Here is a 15110-nt window from a genome sequence, read left to right as displayed (position 1 = left end):
ACTTAAGTGACCTTTCATCATCATCTCATGTGTGGTACTATCATTATGTACGCTCACAAGGGTATCCTTTAATGAAAGGTTACAGGAATATAAGAAACAACTTGGAAGCTTACTTGTCTAAAAATACTTCAGCCACACAAGTCTTTACTGAACAACATACCCTATAACTGAGAAGAAAGGAAGAAAATAAATGGAAAGATTGGGGTCAAGGGAACAGAAAAGGATGTGGTTTGCTGGCTGCCTGGAATATTAAACAATAGTACGCTATTCTATATTTTCTTTCACTTTCTTTCATCTTTCTCCACTTGTAGTGTTAAAATATGAAGGCCTGGGACTGCTAGAAGATGTACAGACTAGGGAGCAAAGAGGTAGAAGTATTATTTATTCTTTTCCCATGGATTTTATCAATGAAGTTTTTTTTCTTGCAGACTGCGATTCACATTTCATTGCAGGTTCATCTATATTGCTCTAAAGTAGGGACAGGCATAATGTTAATCAAGGGGTTTTAATTAGAGATCCAGAAACCTCTATTTTTTCCCCCCACTGGGTAATAGAAGTAGCAAAATAATTTATGGCCTCTAAACTAAAAATTTTCACTTCAATAAATTTCACTATCTTTAATTATTGTATTCTTAAAAAAGGGGTGTTGCATTGTTTTAATGGATCACTAAAGAAACTCATATATCTATATTTTGTAATTATATTTGAGCATAATTGGTTTCCTCTGAAATATAAACTATATATATGTATTTTACTTTATGCATTTAAATACTTTTTCTGAGATGGTACTTACAGCTTAAATGCATAAAATAAAATACCTAGATATAGCTTAGCACTTAATTATGAACTTCAGATTTAATCAAAGTCAAAATATACATTATCTCATATTTTTCTGAAAATCACAGTGCAATGATCATAATATTGATTGCAATGGAATGTCAACATTACCCTTTTCCATTGTTGCCTTCCAAATATATTGGGATTGCTATTTAATAAGCCATGATTACAACATTTAAACCAGTCTAATAATTACAGACTCCTCTTGGCAAATTCTTCGATACTCTAATATTAGATACTAAAGCTAAATTTGCACAATATTTTCTCTGAGGGGTTTTCAATATTGAGGAAAGTTTTGTTCAATATAGTAAGAACCATAAAGGGTCAACTGTGAGTTTTTACAATGATTATCTGTACTATTTTAAAATCTTCAATTCAGTTTAAAAGCAGTAATAAATATTTATCAAAAGATAACAATGTGATGACAGTTAATTGATAAATTTAATAATATTGTTTGTTTTATATAGAGAACTAGGTATATTTATCTATGCATTCGATTAGCTGAAGTGAATTAGGTGTACTCAGAGTTAACATATAGCTCTAAAAATTGTGTTCTTTATAGCAGGTAAAGGCAAGGGGAATTAAATCCAAATCAAATAATAGACTGCATTCTTCTCAACTTTCCCAATATTCCAAGTTGTGTCTGGGATGGATCTTTAGGAGAGGAGAAGACTAGAAACAACTCCCTTTCTCTGTAAAAATAAAAGCTTGAAGCAATCACTCCAAGCCTTTTTATCATTCTCTGCAAATTGCTTTTTTATGTGCAAAAACATATTGTAGATGATTCTTCGAGGGATGAAATATTTAAGGCTCCATGAACTGACTGTGGACCTTGTGAGCAAAGGGTGGTGATTTTTTCCTCTGTACCCTATGAAGTACTCTGAGGGTACAAACTTTCTTAAGACGGAAAAAGGCAGATATGATTTTAGGATTGAATTTTCAAATGAAGTAATTTTGTGCCTATATATGTTTGTGAACTCAATCAATTAATCTATAATGAATGATTGTCCTTTGCCAGATTGACAATACAGAATTATTGTCCTATGCTTATTGTCCTTTGCTTCACATGGTGTCTGCATTTGTCAGAGACAGAGACAAATGCATATATTCCCTGAATATGCCTTAAAATATTGAATCCATTAAAGCCAATAGGAAATATATTTTGCAGTTTTGGACTGAAGCCTTGCTGTTTCCAGTAAAAACATATTGTCTGCTTTTTAATTAGAGAGGCTTTAATATAATTATACATTACAGGTGAAGGATTCCTTCTCCTCTTTAAGGCTCAAAACTGGGAAAAGACTTTCAATTAGGTCAGTGGTTCTCAACCTGTGGGTCGGGACCCCATTTGGGGTCGAACGACCATTTCACGGGGGTTGCTAAACAACGCAGTCCGCCATTTTTTCCCCCCTTTTCCTTAGCTGTGCTACTTCCTTTTATTCTATTGGCTTTTGAAAGCCAATAGAGTAGACTCTCTTGAATAGAGTCTAATTCTATTGGCTTTCAAAAGCCAATAGGAATTGTCCAGGCTGTCTCTGCCCTGCTGAGCCCGCCAAAAGTCCCATTCTGCAAACGGTGCTGCACCAGTTGAGTAGTCCTCGACTTACAACCGGTTGAGTAGTCCTCGACTTACGAGTGGTTGGGGGTCGCGGCATTAAAAAAGTTGAGAACCACTGAATTAGGTAAAGTACAGCTGAGCAGCAATCTAGATTTGAAAAGGAAAAGGTGATTTGGAGCATACATCCTTAAATCAAAGCATAGGAAAAAGCCACTTCTTTAAGAATTGCTGATGATGCAACGTGGGGTGCCTCTACATACTCCAAATCATCTTTTTCTTCTGGAATTCTGATTGCTGCACAGCCCTCATATACTGTAAATAAATTGCTCTTATCCAATCAATACCAATATGAAAAGGCAAGAAATAAACTGATTCCAGTTTAAACTAGAGTACCTAAACATATAATCCAACTTTTCCCACCTTGGTACTCTCTAGTTGCACTGGAAAAATAGCTATGTTGGGAATTCCCAGAATTATAATCTCATTGTATTTAGAGGCACTACTTGGGGAAGGTTGGTATAGCTTAATATTTTATTTTGATCTTTAATGTGATTAGCTTTTTGAACAAATCTTAATTTGAAGCAGGAAAAATTATAAAAGCTATATAGAAGGAAATATAATTTCCCCCCCTCTTATATATTTATTTATTGACTTGGAAAGGGAATGAAAATAAAGGGGCTTGCTCCTGTACTGTGAAGCCCTCTGGAATAATGTGCACATTTTAAAAAGGACATAATATATAATTCAGTGTAATCTGCAGGTAGATACTCCCACTGGAAGAGGATGAGGAAAAAATTATATGCGTTAAGTAGCATGAAAATTGGAAAGATTTTCATTTCAAAATTTAAAACTCACCTGAAATTATGAACAATTATGCAAATTCAGTAACAAATGAGACAGGTTCCCAGATACTTGAATATTAAATATATTCAAAGCCTTGAGGAATGGTTTGTTACACTGAATTCAACAAGATGTTGAGACTCTAGAAAGAGTACAGAGAAGAGCAACAAAGATGATTAGGGGACTGGAGGCTAAAACATATAAGGAACGGTTGCTAGAATTGGGTATGTCTAGTTTAACGAAGAGAAGGACAAGGGGGGACATGATAGCAGTATTCCAATATCTCAGGGGCTGCCATAAAGAAGAGGGAATCAAGCTATTTTCCAAAGCACCTGAAGGCAGGACAAGAAGCAACGGGTGGAAACTAATCAAGGAGAGAAGCAACCTAGAACTAAGGAGAAACTTCCTGACAGTGAGAACAATTAATCAGTGGAACAGCTTGCCTCCAGAAGCAGTAAATGCTCCAACACTGGAAGTTTTTAAGAAGAGACTGGACAGCCATTTGTCCGAAATGGTGTAGGGTTTCCTGCCCGAGCAGGGGGTTGGACTAGATGACCTCCAAGGTCCCTTCCAACTTTACTACTACTACTACTACTACTACTACTACTACTACTACTACTACTACTATTATTATTATTATTATTATTATTATTATTATTATTATTATTATTATTATAAGATCTAAAAGATGGTTTGACTATTATGGCATTAAGTTGCTAAACTGAGGTATAAAGACCTTGCACAAATATCTACTTTCAGGTTACTTGGGGTGGCAGAGGGGAATAAATATTCCTTCTGAAGATTTAAAAAAAGGCCTCTATGAAGCAGTGACAATTTTTGTCTTCAGCATTCAAAAAAAAAAAAAAAAGCCCTTTATTTTGGCATATTATATCAAGACAGCTTGTTTGTTACTCCGATTAAACCATATCCATATAGTGACATGGGAAGTTCATTTTGGATCTCTTTAGGAGTCCCAGATGGAAGAACCTGTGGATGTACAACCAGGTAGGCAGGCTGCCCCAACTGGCTACCAGTTTCAGTCTCATGTGAAGTCAGGCAAGATGCTTGACAGTGATAATCTGAAATGCTGAAATCTAATGTTAACTGGTGAGATCTTAATGTTGGGTGTGGCTATAAATACCTCAATTTTTTTAAAGCAGGGAAATATGATTCTGCTAAGTATCAATCAGTTAGTTCACTGAATAGAATTAGAGAGCTTGGCACCTAAAATAGATATTACAAGAATGGATGGAGAAGGGAGAATGAGCAAGTGAGTTTTAAATATCTTGCTGTACTGTTTTAGAGATCAAGATCACTGAAGTCACACCTAGATGCATGTCTGTAGCAGAGGTTGGCATTCTATGACCTATGAGTTGGATGTGGCCCACTGTCTGAAGTCATCGAGCCCACAATCCCCAAAATACATTTAACCTGCAAGAGGAAAGAACAAGTATTCATTAGGCTGTTATGAGCAGTGCCTCCTTGGGCAGCCATTATAATGATGGCTTTACCAGATGTCTTGGTAGAGGTGGAGCAACAAATCCCTACCCAACGCTGGTGTATGTTTGAGGTAGAGAAGGAAATTGCGGTAACATGGCTCTGGTCCCTATGCAGAAGAAGGTTGCTGATCCCAGGTCAAGATGCTTAAAAAGCTCTTAATTGTTTCCAAAATCCTTCCATTCAATGGCATAAAAATACATTTTTAAGCTCTACAACTATTTGTTGCTAGGTCTTTTAGCTCAGTTTCTTTATGTTTCTCAGTTGGGTTGTAAGTTATAAGTCATGGACAAACAGGACAAGTTAAATTTATAAGAGCACATTTCAAGCACCTAAATGTGTATCAGTCCTGAGATTAGAAACTGGCCCTTTGAAGAGCATGATTGTTAATATTTAATTACTAGTTAAAATGCCATTATTCCCCCATAGGGTTACTTCCTTTTACTGTACCCTGTTGGACCAATTTCAGTTTTCATACGGCATTTTCAAGAAATGTTTATAAAAGTCTTATTATATGCCTTCCTTTAGATGTTCTGCAATTTTTAGAATTTATCTAGGCCAGTAAAATCATCAGAGAAAGGCTTTTAAGCATGACAGTTTGATCTCAAAGCACACTAGAGATTGAACAGGAAGCCCAATATGGCAACTGGTTAGTTGGGTTATGTCACTTACTTCCAACCAAGTTTATTCTCTGGGGCCAAGTTTGACATCATACCCTGTGCAGGGGATTAATAAAGTTCCTACAGTATAACCTGCTAAACCTGCCACTGCAGCTTTACTGCAGTTGAATCCACCCTTCATATATTACCATATTTTTCCTTTTATAATGACAGCTGAAGAAACGTAATTTTTCCTTTGTTATTTCATACCAGGTTGGTCTATTTAATTTAATGCTAATTTCATTTTATCAGGAAGAAAAATATATTTTTTACTCCATATAACGTTGCAAAATATTGCATGGCATTTGTCAATATTTTCAAGGAAATGATCTTGAATTCTACTAATATATGCTTATTGGTGTAACTTTTAGATTTTTGTTACTTAAATGTTATTTTGCCTTTAGAGAAAGTTGATTTTATTGAAATAAATTGGTTATCTTTGCATTTATTTAAAATATACAGGTTTTTTTCCCTAGGTTTTTTTCTTCAAGTGTAGGTCTAGTTTTTTGGATCAACTTAATATTGATCCATTAGTTGGTTCTTTCTTTTTCTAATTCTAGGACCAAGCAATAAGAGCCATGCAATAAAGTGGATTGGAAGGTGTCTTAAATCAGATGAGAAAAAGCATTTCCTTATGGAATGCATAATTAGCTGTGGAATTACTTACTACAAGGTGTGATAATAACTGCTATCCTCCTGAATTTGAAAAAAAAGGTTTTGTACATGTTACCTTTGAATTGGAGATAGCAAGCCTCCAAATATGAGCTGCAATGAGCTGCTTTTGAAAGCACTCCAGAGATATATGGTGGGCCATTGTGAAAACCAAAATGCTGGCATTGTTCTGATGGCTTGTGGCTATGTTTTTATGTTCCTATTTTCTGTGCTATTTTTTCTACTGGAGTTTATAACATATAAATCTGTTAGTAGAATTTATTTCAAATATGTTGCTTTATTTAAATATATTCATATTTCTCAGTCTTAGACTGTTCAAATTTATCCATTTGCCCACTTTTCAAGAAATGTATTTTTTTTCACCAAATTTGGGCAATTAGTGAAGTATCTATTTTTCCTACATTTCTCTAAGGTTAAGTGCTTTTCAGTATAAAGCTACTATTTGACAACAAATTAAATGAAAATGGTATATTTTAAAAGCCAAATCTTTCCAACCATCATTGAAGAAAATTTTGATCTGTACAATAAGGTTAAGCTGCATTTGTTTTAGAATCTGCTTTGTTCTTTTTGTGTCAAAATCCTTGAACATGTTAAAAAACTACATTGTCTTAAAAGTCTACTTGTTTCAATTTTAAATTTGCATTCCTTTTATTCATGTTTTATAGAAAACATTTCAAAAACAAAACTGAGAAAGGTAGGGGTTTTTTTGTATAGCCCTTTACTAGAAAGATGGTCTATTAACAGTATTATGCTATAAATTCAAATATCCAAACAAAGTGACAATCTGACATATCAAGACACTGCTTTGACAGTAATAAGCTAGATAAGGGATTGTAATATAGTCTCGAGAGCATTGATTATTTCTACCTGCTAGAACTTCTGTTGCACATTTTTCCTCTGTCTAAATGAAGTAAAACAATCTTGTTTCTATTAGATGTCATCTACATAGTCTGGCTTTTCTCTTGTTGACTGAGCATCCTTGTAGCACCAGCTTTTCTTTTTCCCTTTCATTTTTCCTCTTCTTGTTAACACAGTGTGCCAAGAAAAACAAATGTTACAGGATAAATTATGTGCTCAGTCATCTTACATAAAATTTAAATGGGAGGGTTAAATGCATTTTCAAAGCCCATACATGAATTAGAAGCAACACTTTTTTCTAAGAAAAACAAAAGACTAGCAGCTGGGCCACTGAGTAAAACAATATGATTGATTTCGGTGGAGGGGTGAATTCTGGGACTGAGATTACCTTATCACTTATCATGTTTATTCAGAAGTCTCCCTAAGTTCAAAAGTTCACAGCTGCCTATAGAGATACCTGGTATGATTGAAGCAAGCCAGAATAAAGGTATTGTTTAAGACTAGCACACAACAGCTATCAAAATGTATTGCACAAATCATAATCGATCACTCTTCTTTATATGTCTGGTGGTCACTGAGAATGACACAGATAATCAGACACTTCCAGTAATGTCTGTTCTTTGAGCACCACATTTTAACATTCATCCAGAGAGAAGTTATACTGTATGGGGGCCCTGCAGTTTGCTGGCTGTCCAGAATATAAGGATAACTTCTTCAGGTGTAGTTTTTTATACATAACAAGGGACATTCCCTTTATGGACTAAGAAGATAAGTTCCTCTGTACAGATTTACATGACTGTCCAAGCTAAAGCCCACCAGGTTCTATTTTTTTAAATAGTTGCATCACCATACTGCAATAACCAAATTGGATCCAGTCAATTTCATTAAAAAGACATCATGGGGAAAATCAGAACATTAAATGTATTTTTTTTAAATAAATGGATGTAAACAATGCATGTGAAGTGTATTTCAAATGTATCATCATAGATTTCAGAGTTTGTAAATTTTAAAATGTTCACTGTAATAGCCCACAAATGGCTGGAAAAGCACTGCTAGATCATATTCCATGAAAACTAAAGTTGCAGAGAAATAAGCTTATCTCCTCCACTTGTATTAGACTTTCTTTTTGGGTTTCACATGACCAAATCCTCATAAGGAAATACACACACACAGTGTATATGAAAGCAAACAAATCAATATTAAAAATTGCAGTAGAAAAACAACTCGGCAGAAGAAAAGCTTTCCCACAAAGGGCTAAGTAAAGCAAGTGTACCTTTAGACCAGGGGTCTTCAAACATGGCCCTTTTATGATTTGTGGACTTCAACTCCCAGAACTCAGCATGACTGGCTGAGGAATTCTGGGAGTTGAAGTACACAAGTCATAAAAGGGCAAAGTTTGAAGACCCCTGCTTTAGACTTTGTATAAAATCAGCCAAGGAGGAGGGCTGGGCAGATCTTTAAGTTTCTCAATCCCCACAGTTCTTCAGTGGGAGGAGATATTTAAGAGCAACAGAAGAGTACAAGCCATATTCCAGAGCCTGGTCAGAGACAAATCATGAACAAAAGAGTCATGAGTCAATGCAAAAAACAGGAGTCAGAAACTTCTGAAAGAGTGGTTAGGAAACCAATTGAAATTTGTCCTCTGGCAAAAGGTCAGCCTTTAAAAACTGCTCTTTGTTGATAATGGTGGTGGTTCAGAGAATATAAGTAAAATCTATTAATGATCCCCAAAGGGAACATGGACTATGACAGGTTTTATTAGACATCTTGGCAGGATAAAGTAAAGCTTTATTGAAACAAAGAATAAGCTTATATGCAAAAGGAACTGACTAATCTGATATTGCCTGCAGAGCAATAATAAAAATGCTTTGGTAGATTACATTAAATCACAGATTTTGATTTGCTAAGGAAATCAGAATCTGTGATATCCATTTTGTGAATATATTCCTGAGGGCAATCAGAAGTACTCAGTGTATAGAAAAAAAATATTGTGTGAGCCAACTATGAATGAGGAATTGATCAAACCAACCCACAGGTTTTATATGTGCTGCATTAATTCAGCGAATATATTCAACAAGGAATATATGAATTAAAAATTCTGTGTGTTTGTATGAGAGAGAGAGAGAGAGAGAGAGAGAGAGAGAGAGAGAGAGAGAGAGAGAGAGAGAGAATTACATGGTTATTTATCTGCGAGTATTTCTTGAAGTGAAAAAGTGCTATTATTTTTTTTGCTTGTATGTTGTGATTGCTCTGGCTTATCACTGATTCAAGAATTCCTCTGAATTTTCTGACTCAGAGGCTGAAGAGGCAGACCAGAAAGACTTAGCAGCCTCACTAGGTATCTGTTGGGGCATCATTAAGATAATGAAAAGCCATATTCTAGCATAGCACCTGGCCCGAGAACATACTGTAGCTATAAAGGGCAATCAGCACAGCTCTGTGATAGGAGAGGGCTGCAGCCTTCAGGCTCTTGTCTTTCTTCTGAAAACAACTCTGCACCTGCATATCCTGTTATTCTTGCTCTTTGCCCTGCACTCAGGCCCTGGGCTTGATATTGAGATCAACTCAGGAAATTCTTTGGTGCTAAAACTCATGATGGTTATGGACAAAGTTTGTGTGTCCATCTCTGCCTTTCTCCTGCTAAGTGATCACTGATGTTTTAAGTTTCAAGGCAAGTCTCGTGTTTTCCAGCTAATTAACCCCAGTTGCTCTCAGTAAGTTTACTACATGGTAATAAAGCTTTTTACACTAATATTGGTTTGTTTTCTGTTTTGCATCAGCTGGCACAAGTCTAAAATATTATGTTCCCCCTCCAGGCCATGCATCCTCCTTCCAAACCATGGTATCTGAAATAATTCAATGGGTCCTTGGTGCTGATTGAATTGCACAAATTCTCTTCTACTGAAATGATTCAGTGGGTTTCAAGAAGTAAATGATCTAACGTAGAAGTGGTTTCAAGAGTCATTTGGCCAGAATACTCTATCTGGAGTTCTTCAAAGCATATTCAGTTTACAGAATTTCCAGAAATCATTCAACTGCTCTTGCAGTGGCACAGTCTAGAGAAGAGTCACCATACTTCAGATGGGAGACTGAATTCTGCAGTCTCTGATTGCAAATGCAACACAGCCCAATGATTTTGCAGCTCACCTTTAATTTTCTAATAGGGAAGCTTGCTAAAAATAGAAATAACTTACCTAGCAGATTGTTGACACGAAGCATATTACTTACCTGACAAATATGCAATTATAAACTATCATCATCTTTTCTCTGACTACGCACTTAATACCCCAAGATTGGTTCTTGCCAGTATACTGGTTAGGCTAGAAACAGTATTAAAAAAACAAAAAACAAAAACCCTAGCCTAGCCCAATCACAAATCACAAAGCAACAGCCCAAGCATAGTGCTTAGAACAGCTGGAATTTTAAAAGCAAAACTATTCAAAATAGTATTTTTTTTTCAATTTCAAAACAAAGCTTTTAAAACATGCATTTTGTTTTATGCTTTGAATATATGAAATAGTAACAATGAGGTTGAAAAAAATTACATTTCCCTAGTATTGATAGGAGATCATCTATGAAGCACTGCAATTAACCCATACATTATAAATTACAGGTTCATTACATCATTACCAAAGAACTAGTCTAGCTGATTTAACAATCTTATAATGCATAATCTCAGCATGTGTTTCTTTATGTGTTCTCATGACCAGGACTCAGTGATATACTAAATATCTATCAGCCATTTCTGATGTATTTGAAAAGGGTATTTTCTATTTTATAGGTGTGTTTCTGAAATGGATTCATCATATCATGTAACAATGTCACAAGCTAATTCAGTATTACTAGAATAACTTATTTAATGGCTCTCTTGCTGCACTGCCAGTTGAGGGTCTAATACTAGCTGCCAGAAACCCTTAGAGAACCATGCAATCAGCACATTCACCCTCATAAAATTTACTTTTATTGTTATATCTTTGAAATTTGGCATCTTACTTAATTTGATGCTCTGGAAAACCTCCTTGATGAAAGGGCTAGAGCAGAGGTGTCAAACTGCCGGATGCATCATAGCAAAACCACGCCCACCCCATTGCCGGCAATGGAAAAAAAGTCGTGATACGTCACGAGACGTCACATGTCATTGTGAGTTTGACACCCCTGGGCTAGAGCTTCTAACATTTTCTTGACAATAGATATCATCCTCTAAATCTCAGCATTTAAACGTTTTTGCTTTGGTCGTTATACAAAAGAGTGAAAATCACATTCCGGATAGAATAGTATGAAATAGGCCTAATATGTACATAAAGTTATAGAAATCTGCTTTTACCTTCTCTACGTGCAGACTGAATTTCATTTCTTAATTCCTTCCATAAAATAATGAATAAATGTTGTAGCATTATGTCAGGCTTTGTATTTTTGCCAAGAACCATGTTTTCCTAGTACAAATGAAGGCAGATCACAGATGTCCAGCTGTTAAATTCATCATACTACAGGGAGTAAAAACTCCACACCATAAATTATTAAAACAAATAGCTATAACGGCATTTATTTTCTCTTCCATATTTATGGTTACACTGTTATTTCCTAAAATTTTAGAAGAGATTGAATGTCAAGAAGCACTATTTCTAACTCTTTATTATATGCCTATGCTTGAATTAGAATTGCACAAGATTAACATAAAATCCATATATCTGGCACTTTTTAATAGTCTGAGACTACAAATCTGAAATATATCTCTTTACCCTTCATAGATTAAAAGAAATCCTTGGAAAGATCAAGGAAATCAAGGTTTTGTCAATAATAGCATCTGAGTAGATTATCTATTAGTCTGTAGCCCACTGCACAGCATCTCTGATTTTTCCATGTGCAAGTTTATTACCATGTACCTGAGATGCACATTTTTCAGCTTTTCTAACTTCTACAATCCAAGCTGAAAGTTTCTCTGTCCATGCCTGCTACTTTCTTCCACTATGAGCAACAAGCAAAGGAAGGTCATTCTGATCAGATTAATCCTATATGTTAAAAATTCTTCCTGTTCAGATCCAAAGCAGGCAAAGGTTCTTCAGATCCAGGATAAACACTCTTGCTGTTTGGGAGGATGGCTAAACCAGATAGGGAGCATTCTTGCTAACTTTGATCTGATGATGGTATATAATTTCTTTCTCTTACAAATGTGCACAATCCACATTTAGATTTCTTCTCCCTACTCGTGCCATCTACTGCACATCCCATTATTCTCAGTTTGAAGATACTTTTATTGGAAAGCAGGCTAGGCATTTGTACAAATAAATAATAAAATGTTGTGAAACTCAACTGTTTTGTTAAAATCAACAACAGATAAATAAATGTTCCAGTTTATCTCTAAGAGAAATGACCCATGTAGGCCTTCTACGAGAAAGCCTAGGACTGCTAAGGAAAAAGTAGGATTACTAAGAGTTAAACACAAACATATTTAAAAGTGCTAGAAAAATGGAGGCCAATAAATGGAAATGTATTCAAGCAAACAGAGATCTTAAGAATCAAAAAGAAAATATACTTCAGACTTGTAGTTTACAGGAAAGAGGCAAAGAAAGCAAGGTGATAAAGAATTAGTGTGCCCCGGAAGCTTTCTCCCCCCCCCCCAATGTTTTGCATGACAGCCTTTCAATGTTGTGCTTTAAATCCACTCACTTGTCCCTCCTCCCCATGGGGTAAATCACGTATGTCTTCTCCTGATAATATTACTAGCCATACATCTTCCTACCCCAAAAGGCACAAAAGGGCACAACTGTGGCTTCCATGACCCCTAAAATATTGCCTACCTCTGAGCAACAAATTAGTCTTTTCTGACTGAATGCCTATAGCTTATTTCACTCAATGATAAATTTAAAGCCATTGTTTGCCTTGAAATGAAATACATACAGGTAGCCCTTGATTTATGACAATTGAGCCCAAAATTTCTGTTACAAAGTGAGACAATTGTTAAGTGAGTTTTGCCCCATTTTATGACTTTATTGCCACAGTTGTTAAGTGGATCATGGCAGTTATTAAATTAGTAACACAGTTGTTAAGTGACTTTGCTTGTCAGAAAGTTGCAAAAGGTGATCACATGACCCTAGAACACTGCAATCATAAATACAGGCCAGTTGCCAAGCATCCAAATTTTGATCACATGACCATTGTGATGTTGCAATGTCCCAGATGTGAAAAAAAGTCATAAGTAATATTTTTCGGTTCCGGTTGTAACTTTGGTGACTAAATGAATGGTTATAAGTCAAGGACTATCTGGATTTTTTCCCAGTGCAAATAAATGCTTCAGAAGAGGATTCAAGCCCCTGAAGAAAAAGAAAAGTGAAGTTCTTCCCTTATTCTTTCTGACCTCCTGATAATTATTGTTGCCTGTCCCCAACTCCCCAACACGATTGTACTTACATTGCTACAAATGCTGTATATTAAATGCAAAGAAACATTTTATATGACTTCTACTTTGGCTCTTAATTCAAAGGCTCAATACACTGCATAGTTTCAACACAATCCTGTTTAGCTTCCAAATAAACAAGAACATCACAGAAAAGCTTGATTTTGTATATAAGTAGTTCAATAGTTTGAACTTTTATCACTGCAATTTTCTGTATCTTTGAAACTCGGCGTAAGACCTGGCAAATGCCTGAGTTCAAGTGTAAATCCAACTCAGCTGGAAATAACTACATAATCTTGGTTGCTAATGGCATCGGCTGTGATTCAGGTTCCCTGACATACCAGGCTTTGTTCATGTCATTTTCAATATCTTATGCCAACAGCTATGCTTAAAAAGAACAAAGATGCATCCGAAGAGATCAGATGGCAGAATACATACTTCATTTTTGGCTAAATGCACAGAAATAACCACGTGAAGGATGTGTACAATGAGACATATCAAACAATTTTATCTGCATTCTAAAATCTAATTTGTTGGCACAGATCCATCTCTCTCTTTATATGACTCTTCTATAGTACATCTTTACAGGGTTTTCTTAAATGGATTCCCTGACACACATGCTCACTCTCTTCCTTCAAAGAAATAATCTATCTGAAAATACCAGATCATAACATTCTGTATTGAATCAGGATATTACTATAAAATATCATGAGACAGTCCATATGATTATAGGTGTTATAAGTTTGATATGGATGGAATCTCCCCATAGAGGAAAAACAATGAGAATAGGATAAATTCAAGGGTAGAGAAAAGTTATAATAGAGTCTATGTACTCTTACAATATATTTAAGAATACTTCATCATTACAGAAAGAATATATTACAAACTTATAAGAGCACGTTATACAATTCTTGTTTTTTTGTGACAATCATTTTATTTTTAGTTGATTTCCTGAAAATTATAAGAACAAAGCAAAGCAAACAAAATATTGAATGACACGATAGAAGAATAAGGAGATAAACCTAATCCAATTTAGTTAAATCCAAAAAAAAAAAAAAAAAAAAAATCCCAAACTTTGGTAGTTTCATGAAAACACAGCCTAAAAGAACAGCTCCCAATGATTCAAACAAATGAGCCACTTATCTTCCCACAAGTGAAACCAAAATCTTGGAGTGAATACAAAACATTTCTTAATTTCATGTAACTGAAAATAAGATGAACTTGTCCGTGATATATATATAAACTAAGGAAATCTTGTAGTCCACGCCATTGTGTATCTTTATGTATATGTTCAAATATAGGAATACAATAGGCAAAAAAACCCCAATCCTTAGATATTTGACATTATAAATTTATCACTTCCGAAGAAAACTAAGACTGATAAGACTAATATATGCAATTTCAAATCTCTGAATCCCTTCGGTGATGCAATCCTACTATAATAAAAAGGGGGCTGGCAAAACAGATTAAGAATGATTAAGAATATATGGCCTGCATTTTTTCTCAACAATGGACAACAAGAAGTTCCCAAGAAGCTCCCAATGGATGGTGATAGTAATTACCGTAACCCATGTCTGGTAATAAACAATGAATGCAATATAGAGGCTTCATTTAAAGGCAGCATTTTGTCAATATAATCTGCACTGCATCTACAAACTAGTTTTGTGCTAATGTATCTTAGGATAAAGTAAATTTATGAACAACATTTCTCCTCTCCATGGAGTAGGACACCTGCATTTCAGTTATAATGAAGGCATTAAAAAGCAAGCAGCCACATAAATACTAAAATAAGTAAGGC

The 15110-nt window shown here is 35.2% G+C and overlaps 1 protein-coding gene across 2 annotated transcripts in view; it reads right to left on the bottom strand.

Annotated features, from left to right (window-relative positions):
- LOC120301983 (synuclein alpha interacting protein) overlaps positions 1-15110 on the bottom strand; it is a 119696-nt gene that overhangs the window by 75218 nt on the left and 29368 nt on the right. The gene's annotated exons all lie outside the window — the stretch shown is intronic.

Source organism: Crotalus tigris, unplaced genomic scaffold, assembly GCF_016545835.1.
Source record: "Crotalus tigris isolate CLP2741 ecotype Arizona unplaced genomic scaffold, ASM1654583v1 scf7180000024419.1143555, whole genome shotgun sequence".
Classification (NCBI taxonomy): domain Eukaryota; kingdom Metazoa; phylum Chordata; class Lepidosauria; order Squamata; family Viperidae; genus Crotalus; species Crotalus tigris.
Note: the sequence above shows the minus strand (reverse complement) of the source record. Positions and strands in the feature narration are given on the sequence as shown.